Genomic DNA, 13,072 nt, shown 5'->3' with positions numbered 1-13,072 from the left:
GTCCATAACATCCCATTCCCCAACCCTGGCTAAGTTTGAGGAAGTGATTGATAAGTGACTACAAGTATTCTTTACAATATTAAATCTTGTAGGCCTTCTGTCATTTAGAAGCACCATGTTGTATTTATCTAGAAACTCCTCTACTCCCGCTCCATTACTATCTTTACTTCCACTACCCCACATAGGATTATGGGCATTGAAATCTCCAACCCAGATTATTGGGGATCTTACCTTATCCATAATTTTATCAAAATCTGATAACATCATCATATTACATGGATTATAAAAGTTAATCAAAGTTGTTTCACCATGAGAGCTCCAAAATTCCACAGCCACAATTTCAAGGTTAGATTTAAAATCAAGTATTCTAAACTGAAGTCCTGTTTTTATGAAAGTTGCACACCCTCGGCCAGATTTACCTATTCTGTCAGCTCTCAAACTATCATATCCAGGGATCACAAAATCTGAGGCTTTAACCATGTCTCCTGTATACAGATCTAATCAGGCTTATCTTTAAAAGTTCCAACAAATCTTTTTAATTCCTGACCATTTGCAGTTAAGCTTCTTGCATTCCATTGTAATATTAAAAACATCCAAATACTAATTATCAGCCTCTGTATCTACATAAAGCTCCTTCATACTCTCTGACCCTGACAAACTGGGAAGTATTCAGAGATTATTTGTCTGTCATATACTCATGTAATTTTTCCAGTAAAACCTGTTTCATATCAAGGAATTTCTCTGCAGCTCCAACAACTACTTTTATCATATCCGACCTCTTGGTTGCAGTTTTAGCCCCGACCAGTACATCAACAGCAATGCCAAAAAAGACTCTTTAGTCATCAACAGCATGTCTGAAGGAACCATAGTTGGAGAACACAGAATGTGCTGACGCCCCATCGTTCCAATCTTTACTTATCCTTTGCTCTCTATCCACTTTCTTTACTGCCTCAGCATATGATATTTTTTTGTTGGTTACTAACAACCAGAATCTGCTTTGCTTTGATAAAATACTCACATCCTCTGAACGCCGCTACATGGTCCCCTCCACAGTTACTGCATTTCGGTGCCGCTGCCTTAGACGATCGTGATCCTCTCCACATTTCACACATCTTCTTTTACCTCGACATGAACCAGCAACGTGTCCAAATCTCTGGCAATTATAACAGTGCAAGGGAGGTCTAATATATTCTCTAACTTGATAAGACATGCTCCTAAGATAGACTCTAGTTGGAAGAACGTCACTTGCAAAAACCAGTAGGACAGGGGAATCCCAGGCACCTCCTTCTCTCGATTTTAATTGCTTGGCTTCAATCACTCGACCACTTGTAATATTGTCCAAAATTTCCTTTTCAGTCATGCCAGACCAAATACCACACACTACCCCCCAAACTCCCTTCCTTTCTTTTGGAATAATACACTCCACTTTCACAACCAATTTTCTTACTGTTTTAGCACTGTTATATTGCTCAACGTCTTTGCAACAAATTTTCAGCAATCCATTATACAAAATCTTGGCCTGGAATCCTTTATCTGTTTGGTTCTCTAATGCTGTTGCCACTTTCAAAGGATTAAAGGCTCTAAATCCTCCTTCACCTTCCTTCTGACCTTTAATTTTATACAAATTCCTCCAAGTCACCCATTTTCCTCAATTTGTTGTCCCCTATTACACTTGATACACCTCTTTTTTGGCTACCCTTACTTCTGGAGTATTCCACAGTCTCCCTCCCTCCTCCTTCAATCTCAACCCTCCCCCCTTTGCAGCCATAGGCTACAAACTAATCCTTTCAAACTACCAGGCTGAATAAAAGGGAAGAAAATAAATTAATAAAATACATAAAATTAAACAAACTGGCCAACCAAAAGTTAAGGGAAACCACCGCTGATCAAACATCAAAGCAGTACCCCTCCCCTGCCCGGCCCAGCTACCCTCTGCTGCTGGAGTACAGCAGCTGGACCTTCCAGACACGGGTCTGTTCGACTACAATCAATTGAAACACCTTGACTGACATCCATTTAACTAATCATGTGGCTTCTAAAACCAATTGGCTGCACCAGTGATGTTTTGGTGTTTCATATTAAAAGGGAGTGAATACTTATGCAAGCAATTATTTTTTGTTTTATATTTGTAATTAATTTAGATCACTTTGTAGAGATTTCTTTTTGTTTTGACATGAAAGAGTTTTTCTATTGATCAGTGTCAAACAGGCCAAATTAATTCCACTGTGATTCAATGTTGTAAAAACATAAAACATGAAAACTTCCAAAGGGGAGGGAGAGGAGGGTGAATACTTTTTCCAGGCTCTGTTTTTCTTTCTGAATGGACAATGATTGCATGAACACTACCTCGGTAACTTTTTCCTCTCTTTTTGCATTACATTTAATTTAATTTTCTTTTTTATATATACTTACTGAAATTTTTTGGCGCGTGGCCTAGTGGGCAAGGCATCAGACTAGTAACCTGAAGGTCACTGGTTCGAGCCTCAGCTGAGGCAGCGTGGTTGTGTCCTTGAGCAAGGCACTTAACAACACATTGCTCTGCGATGTCACCGGTGCCAAGCTATATGGGTCCTAATGCCCTTCCCTTGGACAACATCGGTGGCATGGAGAGGGGAGGGCTTGCAGCTTGGGCAACTGCCGGTCTCCCATACAACCCTGCCCAGGCCTGCACCCTGGAAACTCCAGGCGCAGATCCATGGTCTCTCGAGACCGACGGATGCCACCAATTACTGTAATTTATATCTTATATTACTGTGTATTGTACTGCTGCCACAAAACAACAAATTTTACATTTGCCAGTGATATTAAACCTGATTCTGACTCATTGATTATAAAAGTCAAAAAGTCATGTTGCTGCTATTAAAGTTTGGTTGGACCTCACTTGGAGCATTGTGCCAGTTCTGGCCAGTACATTACAGGAAGAATATGGGTGCTTTGAAGATGCTACCTGGACTGTCTAGTTTTCTGGTGGAGAGCTACTTGAAGCTTGCAGAATAATGAGAGCATCGTCAGTCAGGTACTTTCCCCCATGGTAGAAATAGCAAATGCTATTCAAGAGTACAGCTTTAAGGGGAGATGGAAGGGCAATTAAAGAAGATTTGAGGTTTTTAACACTGAAAGTTGTAGTAGCCTGTAATGTGTTGCTCGGTGCAGTGGTAGAAGCAAACACATTAGCAGTGTTGAAGAGGTATTTACACAGGCACGTGAACAGACAGTGAATGGAGGGATGTGGGCCTTGGCAGATGTGCAGTTTAAATTGGCATCATCGTCAGTATGGACATCACAGGCTGAACAGCCTATTCTTGTGCTTTACTATATATGTATATAATATGTTCCTTTTTGTATGTCAGTGATATCTGTTTCCACCACCCTTCAGACAACATATTCCAGGTGTATCTGCATTCCTCTGGCCAGTTTCCATTAATCCTCGTCTTGTTTTGAATCAACCCGTCCGCTCAAAGTGTTACTTTCTACTTCAGTACTTTCAAATACCCTTCAGAATCGCAACCCCATATCAATTTTAAGGAGGCTAATGCCATATTTCTCTGTAGAACTGATACTTTTCTCTGTTACCATAGACATAAATTTTCCCTGTACCTTTGCCTGGTTTCTAATTCCCTCTGATGTCTGGCTCCCAGAACTGAACACAATACAGGGACCTATAGCTTTTCTTTAGGTCCAATGTGTGAAGCTGGTGGCTTTGTAATTGAACATTATTAGAGTGGTTGGAGCACCCTTGTGCTTATTTAAAAACACTAGGCCTATTTGGATGAAAGATTTGCTACTTCACTATAAACTTGAGTAATTTCTTCTGACAGGGTGGTGAACTTCTGGAACACTATACCCTGGAAAGTTGGGAAGGCTAACTCACTGGTTGCATTTAAAGAGGAGGTAAATAATATTTGGAAGAAGAGAATGGAGAGAAATGAGGACCTGGCATAGAAGTGGAATTTAGAGCAGGGGCAGATTAGCCACAACCACAAGGACAGGCTTGAAAAGCTAAGTGGTTTCCCCTTGCTCTACCATGTGTGTTTTAGAGGCAAAATTGCCCTCAGTTAGTTCTGTTTCATGCTGCTAGTTAATTAGTCCACATACCAGTTTCTCCCACTACCTCCCACCCCAAGCAGGCGATCAAAACTAGGAGGGTAAATCTAATTCTCTTTGTAACTAGAGAAGTATCTCGAAGGGGTCACAGCTGCTGTTGTGGCAAGAATGTGGTATCTTGTTTCCATGGTCTGTCATTTGGCAGCAGAGCAGCTCTCTCTAGTTCAGGAATCCAGTGTACAAAAGTTCTCCTGGTGTTGTATGCATATCAAATCCCATCCGTTGCTCCGGGTAGAATTTCACAGTTTATTTGTTTCATTGAATTGGGTAAAGAATTGCAGGAAGGATGAACTGTGATTTGCACTTTGCCTTTCACAAACTAAGGACATCTCAAAAATGTAGTCAGTGACTTAGTTCTTAAGTTTAAATATGGGAAATTGAGCATCAAATAAGGGCACATCGAGATTCCATGGACTGCGATGTGAGAATGAGAGACTTGTTTTAGTCTTGATTGAGGGGTTAGGTCACTCCGTGGACCTCATCAGAAGAGTAATATGGGATCTTTTGTTCCTATGGAGCAGGCTAATGTAATGTCTTACTGAGTGGTTGAGAAACTTGGACACATGGTACACTTCCTTCAACCCAACATACTCTAAGAATGACTTACTAGAATGCAATCTGGTTCTAATTGTTTCTACATCCAATAATGCTTAGTCTGAAAATCGACTGTTTTAAACAAAACTGGTCCCAGCCTGGTACTTGATAATCTCCCAGGATACCCACTACCTTCCTGTTTCTCCCCAGACACTTCACTAGTGAGAATCTACTCTGTCAAGCCCCTTTATGTTTAAATAAGGTCATCCCTCATCTATCTATCTATATACTACTAAAACACTCATGCTCTGTCTGTCTGTTTGTGACCTCCAATTAGCACAAACGGTGCATTACATCGGCACTATTTTTGGCTAAGTCAACTTAAAATGTGCTAGAATGCAGGCAAAGTTCAGGGTTATATATTTGTATAAAATTATTCACTAGCCAAAATCAACTGCCCTGTTTTCACCCGAGAGCCGATCCGCTATCATGGAAATCGGGACGCGTGTTGCCTGCTTTTGTCTGTTGTCAGCCCATGCCAGAGTGCTCTCTAGGTCTTGCTGCATGCTGCCATGGCTGTTTCATTACCTGAGAACCTTGTGCATTCATCAGCAGCATCTTTGTGATGGGAGGGATGTTAGTGATAAAGCAGGTGAAGATGGTTGGTCCCAGGGCATTGCTCTGCAGAACCTTCTGCTATTTAAGACTATTACTCTGTGCTGGTATGGTGTCATCATGTAGGTGACCTTCCCCATCTCTCAGCAATCTGGTAGTTTTATGGCCTCTGTCATAAATACTGGCCTTCTTATTCTAGACATTTAAATAACACTAATACCCCGGCTGTTGTATTGATTGTGAATTCATTCTCCAAATCAATAGTTCAAATTACTCAGTCCATATAAGCAAATTGTGGCAAAATAAAAGATCTTGCTCTCCTAACTAGGGATGTCTGGCTACAAGAAATACTGAATTTAAATCTGAAGCAGCAGATAATTGTGTGAGATCCTTGGACAGGTTTTCCCTGCATTAGGAACATTGGGAGTGTTGGAAAACTGCTCGGTTTGTTGGCACAAAGCCAGAGTTTTGGACATGGCTTTGAGAATTCTCATCAGGATCCAGATTATGTCTGTAATACTTGCCTGAAGTCTCCTCTCCCATGACATGATAGAAAGAACAGAAATTGTGTTCAACTTAGCAGCACAGCATTTTTTTATTCATTCAAGGATGTTGGCTTCACAGTCTGAGCTAGTTTTTAGTTGCCCATCCTTAGCTGACCTTGAAGATGTTGGTGAGCTGTCTTGAACTGCTGCAGTCCTTGGTGTGGGTATGCCCACAGTGCTGTTAGAAAGGGAGTTCCAGGACTTCCAGTGAAGGAACAGTGATATATTTCCAAGGTAGGGCGCCATGAGGTTTGGTGGTGATGTTCCCGTACCACCCTCTAACTCCAAATCTTTTTTCTCATCCTGCTGAAGGGTCTGGGCTTGAAATGTCGACTGTTGTGATGCTGCCTTGCCTGTGGAGTTCCTCCGGCGCTCTGTGGGTGTTGCTTCCCATACTGCTGTGGCTCTCACCTTTTTTTAATGATTAGCCTTATTTGTCCCGTGCATCGTAACATACAGTGAAGTGTGCTGTTTCTGTGGAGGATGTCCTGGGGCAGCCCATAAGTGACATGATGCTTCCTGCACCGACATAGTTTGCCCATAAGTTACTAAGCCCAGCTCGTGGAATGTGGGAGGAAAGCAGACCTGGTAGAGGTCATGGGTATAGAAAGGGCTGACTGATGAGTTTTAGTGACGACATGCACTGGATAGTGAATGGGGTGCCTATCAACTGGGTTACTGTGTCCTGTATGGTGCAGAGCTTCCTGAGTGTCACTGAAGCTGCATTTAGCCAGGCAAGTGGAGAGTATTTCATCTCACTCCTGACTTGAATCTGACACATTATCCTATTGACCCATCAGTTTGGAAGACAAATCAAAGAGGCATGCTTTGAGTATTGTCTGTGTACTGTGATTGTCCAAATAACTATGGATGTTTTACATTGTGATGTTTTGGGCTGATGTATGTGTTGTCCATGGAGGCAAATAGGATATTTAGTGTAACAGCCTTGTGCTCGATACTTCACAAAGTTTTTGGGTATTAGTAATGACTAAGATTGCTTATGTTCCCGTTTACAACTTTTTGTGCATCTTCCCCAGCGCTGGCTAATACACCTCGTCTGAGGTTGAAGATCTGTAACTCCTTCCTTAAATTGATTCCATTTCCCCTCCTTTCAGCCAGTGGTTCATTACAAACCACATAGAATTGATGTGTAACTTTGTATGCTTGTTTCCCTGTGAGGAGCTATGGGACATTATGCAATAAAATGCACAACTCAGAAACAGCCCGTTCAGCTCAACCAGTGCCTGCCATCGTTTATTCCACACAAAAACTTCCTTCCAGCTTTTGATGCCCTCTTCAATTCCCATTCCTCTTGCAGGGTTATCTGTCGTCTTCCCTGAAACACCTTTTATTTGCCACACCTCTTCCTTGTGGTGTGCTCTGCATTCTAACCACTTCCCAAATAAAGAAAGCTTGAGGTTTCTTTATCTGATTTATTAGCAGCTTTCTTACTTATGACCTCTTTTTCTGGTCTGTAGTAGAAACATCTCTAAGTTTACCACATTGGAGTTTTATAATGAAGCCTTGTTGGATCACTCAGAACTTTTCAGTTTTTCTAGGTGAAAAACTTCTTCAGGTTCAGTTTTTTCTTGTATACGTAATCTTACAGTTTAGGTCTTGTCCTTTTCTGCACTTTTTTTGTGCTATGGAGACTATTTATACTTCTGCAGGTAACGGATGAGCAGAGCTGGTGATCTGCTCCTAACTGAGCCCTTACTTTAACAATGTGCTATCAAGGAATTACCAGTTGGAGAATTTTCAAAATAGGTATGACTTTCCAGGGCTGAGTCCATGGTAGTTTATTGCAGATATTTGATATCTAAGCACCTCCCTGGCCTTGCGTGCCCTGCCTCTCTGACTTGGAACAGAGTTCACCAGAGAAACACTGATAACTTTTGTCTATTTGAGTTTACTGCCTTGCCCAGTTTAACATGAAGGAGAAGGTGGTCATTTGGCCCATTGAGTCTCTTATCTCAGCGGAACAATCCCATTAATCTCAATTTCTGATTCCTTATTTTTCTGTATCTCTGCTGCTTATTCTTTCTTTCAAATGCCCATCGACTCTCATTTCTTTTTGACTGGCAATACTACAGGAGTGAATTCACTGATCCAAATGTGTTTACATCGAGAGGCTGTGTAAACTCCACTTAGACAGCAACAATTGAATCCAGATCTCTGGGATTCTGAATACCACTGAGTCACGTGTCCATTTGAGTGTTTATCTGAGTGCTCGAGGCCAATGCAGAAAGTAGCACCTCAGCAATCCACGTGTACAGATTGTTGGCTTGCTGTTGATGGTTCGTAGTGCTGTAATTGAAGTTCAGAAACTGTAGCCAAATCAGTGGGTGCTGAAGATTTAGTTATCAGTACTGGTCTTTGGCTTCATTTTCCCGTTAAGGGAGAAGATGGTGAAGGGAAGGTGTGGGATTGCAACTGCATTAAAAAGAAACTGGTGGAAACACTCATCAGGGCAGGCAGCATCTGTGGAGAGAGGAAAACTGAGGTAATGCCCCAGACTGACCTTTCATGGGGTAGGTTGACTTGATACATTGACTGCTTCTGTTTCCACAGATGGTCTCTGACTGGTGGGTATAAATGGTATTCCCTGTTCTTACTTCAGTTTCACAGATTGTGCGTTTATTTTGCTTTCTGGCTGGCTCGTGTGATGGTAGGCCAGCAGTTGGAGTGCCACCACAGAATGTTTCCACAGTAATACCATTAATGCAGCCAAGTGAATTAGTATAAAGTCCATGAATCGTTTGAAAATGGATGGGTACAATAAGGGGAGGCTTTCTGTGTCTTTTGCTCAAAGTAAACTATGACTTTTTAAATCTCACAAGAGTAAACACTGAAGAGAATGACTCCATCGTGTGTGATTGTGCCAGCATTTCCTCCACGATTTGCCTGTCAGTCATTTTCCTGAGAAGATGGAAGGGTGGTGCAGCAGCAGCTCGAATGGCCTGGGTTCAATCCTGACCCTGAGTGCTGCTGCACGGGTTTCCCTTGGGTGCTCCAGTTTCCTCTGACATCCCAAAGATGTGCAGGCAGCTGAGGTAATTGGCCTTTGGGATGCTGGTGAGTGTCAGGGTCCAAGGGAGATGTGGGGAGACTAAAACGGGTTGGGGTAAGAAAATTCTGAAGTGTTTTTTTAGAAGTGCTTTAATGTTTGTTGTGGACTCTGGGCTGTAGTAGTATTGCATCCAGAATTGACCAGAAGGGTGGACACAGCTTGTTCCTCATCAGATGTTGTTTCCATGCTAGTGAAAATGCTAGTCGTTCTTGGATAGCTGTACAAACACTGATCTTCAGTCTGTGTTGAATCAGGCCCCATTAACCTTGTGTAATAGATAGCCTGAATCTATCTATTCATACCTAAAAAGTAGAGAAAATAATGTGCATTTTTGTATAGTGCCTTTCATGATCAAACTGCTTTCAACAGATAGTGACTGTTGCAAGGAAGAAACTCAGCTAATCTGCACATTACAATGTTTAGCCAGCACCTCTGAAATAAGTAACGAGAAAATCCACATCTTACGTGATCTTTTGTTGACTGTCAGTGTATCAGCAACAACTCTATGCGCCAAAAGGCATACAATCATTGGTGCTCTTGTAATATTCAGTAACATTGTGCTTGATTAATGCTGAAGTAAGGGAGTGCAAATGTTAATTCCTGTGTATGACCTTTGCCAATTGTAGATCATGGGAATTGAATAGAATTAATAACACAAATTGGCCATTCCTGCCAGGGTGTCAGGCTGTCTTTATCTCCATCTGGATCTCTATCTTTCTATTCCCTTCTCCTTTGTGCATATATCTGACTTCCTGCTAAAAGCACCTACACTGTTCACCTCAACTACTCTCAGCTAGCCAGTTCCTCCTCACTACTTTGGATGCAAGCTGGTTGTTGGATTGACCGACAGTGTAGAGGTTGGGGGGAGGGGGTTGTGGGACATGCAACTTCTGTTACTCCCCTCCTCTTCTTTCTCGTGGCTGCCATGAACAATATTATTCCTCGGCATTCGAGAGAAAGCCGAACTGATTCAGAATGGGTTCCAGGTCTGCAGAGGTGCAGCTACACTGTGTGTCTCGTGCTGGACTTTTTTGTTGGTGAAAGCGAGTGCAGTCCAAACCTCAGCATGACGATTAGTTTTAAAGTTTAGAATTACATTCGCAGAGAGTACAACTGGGCACTGGCATTGTGTAACATTCCACAGGCTCAGAGCGCATGCAGCGACAGGCCAGACTGATCACACAACAACAATGGGCTCTGAGAAGCCCTGTCCATTTGCTGCACTGTGGAGTGAGTTCAGGAAGATCTGGCAGCAGCAGTTGTTTTAGCTCTCGGCAGATGGAACCTTTCAGCAAGACTTTGGCCTCCCAAAGTTCGCTGTTGAGACTGGAGCACAACCCACGCATATTTTATTCTTCTCTACAGAAAATTGCTGGTGGATCGCAGTAGGCCAGGCAGCATCTATAGGAAGAAGTACAGTCAACGTTTCGGGCCGAGACCCTTTGTCAGGACCAACTGAAGGAAGAGATAGTAAGAGGTTTGAAAGTGGGGGGGGGGGGGGGGGGAGGGAGAGGTCCGAAATGATTGGAGAAGACCGGAGGGAGAGGGGTGAAGCTGAGAGCTGGAAAGTTGATTGGCAAAAGGGGATACACAGCTGGAGAAGGGAAAGGATCATGGGACGGGAGGCCTCGGGAGAAAGAAGGGGGGAGAGCACCAGAGCAAGGTGGAGAGCAAGCAAGGAGTGATTGTGAGAGGGGCAGAGAGAGAGAGAAAAAGTGGGGGGGAAATAATAAGTAAATTAATGAATAAGGGATGGGGTAAGAAGGGGAGGAGGAGCATTAACGGAAGTTAGAGAAATCAATGTTCATGCCATTAGGTTGGAGGCTACCCAGACGGAATATAAGGTGTTGTTCCTCCAACCTGAGTGTGGCTTCATCTTAACAGTAGAGGAGGCCATGGATAGACATATCAGAATGGGAATGGGACGTGGAATTAAAATGTGTGGCCACTGAAAGATCCTGCTTTCTCTGGCGGACAGAGCGTAGGTGTTCAGCGAAATCGTCTCCCAGTCTGCATAAGGTCTCACCGATATATAGAAGGCCGCGTTGGGAGCACCGGACGCAGTATACCACACCAGCCGGTGAAGTGTCAGCTCACCTGGAAGGACTGTCTGGGACCCTGAATGGTGGTGAGGGAGGAAGTGTAAGGGCAGGTGTAGCACTTGTTCCGCTTACAAGGATAAGTGCCGGGAGGGAGATCGGTGGGAGGGGATGGGGGGGACGAGTGGACAAGGGAGTCACGTAGGGAGCGATCCCTGTGGAAAGCAGAAAGGAGGGTGAGGGAAAGATGTGCTTGGTAGTGGGATCCCGTTGGAGGTGGCATAAGTTATGGAGAATTATATGCTGGACCCGGAGACTGGTGGGATGGTAGGTGAGGACAAGGGGAACCCTATCCCTAGTGGGGTGGCGGGAGGATGGGGTGAGAGCAGACGTGTGTGAAATGGGAGAGATGCGTTTGAGAGCAGAGTTGATGGTGGAAGAACGGAAGCCCCTTTGTTAAAAAAAGGAAGACATCTCCTTCATCCTGGAATGAAAAGCCTCATCCTGAGAGTAGATGCGGTGGAGACGGAGGAATTGTGAGAAGGGGATGGCATTTTTGCAAGAGACAGGGTGGGAAGAGGAATAGTCCAGGTAGCTGTGAGAGTCTGTAGGCTTAAAGTAGATATCAGTAGATAAACCGTCTCCAGAGATGGACACAGAAAGATCAAGAAAGGGGATGGAGGTGTCAGAAATGGACCAGGTAAATTTGAGGGCAGGGTGAAAATTGGAGGCAAAGTTAATGAAGTCAACGAGCTCAGCATGTGTACAGGAGGCAGCACCAATGCAGTCAATGCTCCAAAGCGAAGGAAAAGAGGGGGACGGATACCCGTATAGGCTTGGAACATGGACTGTTCCACAAAGCCAACAAAAAGGCAGGCATAACTGGGACCCATACGGGTGCCCATGGCTACACCTTTAGTTTGGAGGAAGTGGGAGGAGCCAAAGGAAGCAGGATCTCCCAGTGGCCACACATTTTAATTCCATGTCCCATTCCGATTCCAATATGTCAGTTCATGGCCTCCTCTACTGTCAAGATGAAGCCACACTCAGGTTGGAGGAACAACACCTTATATTCTATCTGGGTAGCCTCCAACCTGATGGCATGAACATTGACTTCTCTAACTTCCATTAATGTCCCTCCTCCCCTTCTTACCTCATCCTTTATTCATTTATTTATTATTCTCCTTCCCCCCTCTCTTTTTTCTCCCTTTGCCCCTCTCACAATCACTCCTTGCCTGTTCTCCATCTCCTTCTGGTGCTCCCCTCCTCCTTTCTTTCTCCCTAGGCCTCCCGTCCCATGATCCTCTCCCTTCTCCAGCTCTGTATCCCTTTTGCCAATCTACTTTCCAGCTCTTAGCTTTGTTCCTCCCCCTCCGGTCTTCTATCAGTTCGGATCTCCCCCCTCCCCCTCCCACTTTCAAATCTCTTACTGTCTCTTTTTTCAGTTAGTCCTGACGAAGGGTCTCGGCCTGAAACGTTGACTCCACTTCTTCCTATAGATGCTGCCTGGCCTGCTGTGTTCCAGCAGCATTTTGTGTGTGTTGCTTAAATTTCCAGCATCTGCAGATTTTCTCGTGTTTCAGTCTTCTCTAGTTGTTTTTTGCTGTGAGAGCATGTGATACAAACCATGTTGGTGTCAGATGTTTTAATAATCCTTTCCAAACTTTTAGAAAACATTCCTGTCGTGTTTTGCACTGTTGGTGGGGCAGGTGTTTTGTGCACTGTTGGTGGGGCAGGTGTTTTATGCACTGTTGGTGGGGCAGGTGTTTTGTGCACTGTTGGTGGGGCAGGTGTTTTATGCACTGTTGGTGGGGTAGGTGTTTTATGCACTGTTGGTGGGGCAGGTGTTTTATGCACTGTTGGTGGGGTAGGTGTTTTATGCACTGTTGGTGGGGCAGGTGTTTTATGCACTGTTGGTGGGGTAGGTGTTTTATGCACTGTTGGTGGGGCAGGTGTTTTATGCACTGTTGGTGGGGTAGGTGTTTTATGCACTGTTGGTGGGGCAGGTGTTTTATGCACTGTTGGTGGGGCAGGTGTTTTATGCACTGTTGGTGGGGTAGGTGTTTTATGCACTGTTGGTGGGGCAGGTGTTTTATGCACTGTTGGTGGGGCAGGTGTTTTGTGCACTGTTGGTGGGGTAGGTGTTTTATGCACTGTTGGTGGGG

The 13,072-nt window shown here is 43.9% G+C and overlaps 1 protein-coding gene across 7 annotated transcripts in view; it reads left to right on the top strand.

Annotated features, from left to right (window-relative positions):
• The window catches only part of mideasb (mitotic deacetylase associated SANT domain protein b), a 115,527-nt gene that overhangs the window by 20,002 nt on the left and 82,453 nt on the right, over window positions 1-13,072 (top strand). The gene's annotated exons all lie outside the window — the stretch shown is intronic.

Source organism: Hemitrygon akajei, chromosome 3 (genome assembly GCF_048418815.1).
Source record: "Hemitrygon akajei chromosome 3, sHemAka1.3, whole genome shotgun sequence".
NCBI classification, from domain to species: domain Eukaryota; kingdom Metazoa; phylum Chordata; class Chondrichthyes; order Myliobatiformes; family Dasyatidae; genus Hemitrygon; species Hemitrygon akajei.
The sequence above is the reverse complement of the archived record's forward strand: the minus strand, read 5'-3'. Positions and strand labels throughout refer to the sequence as shown.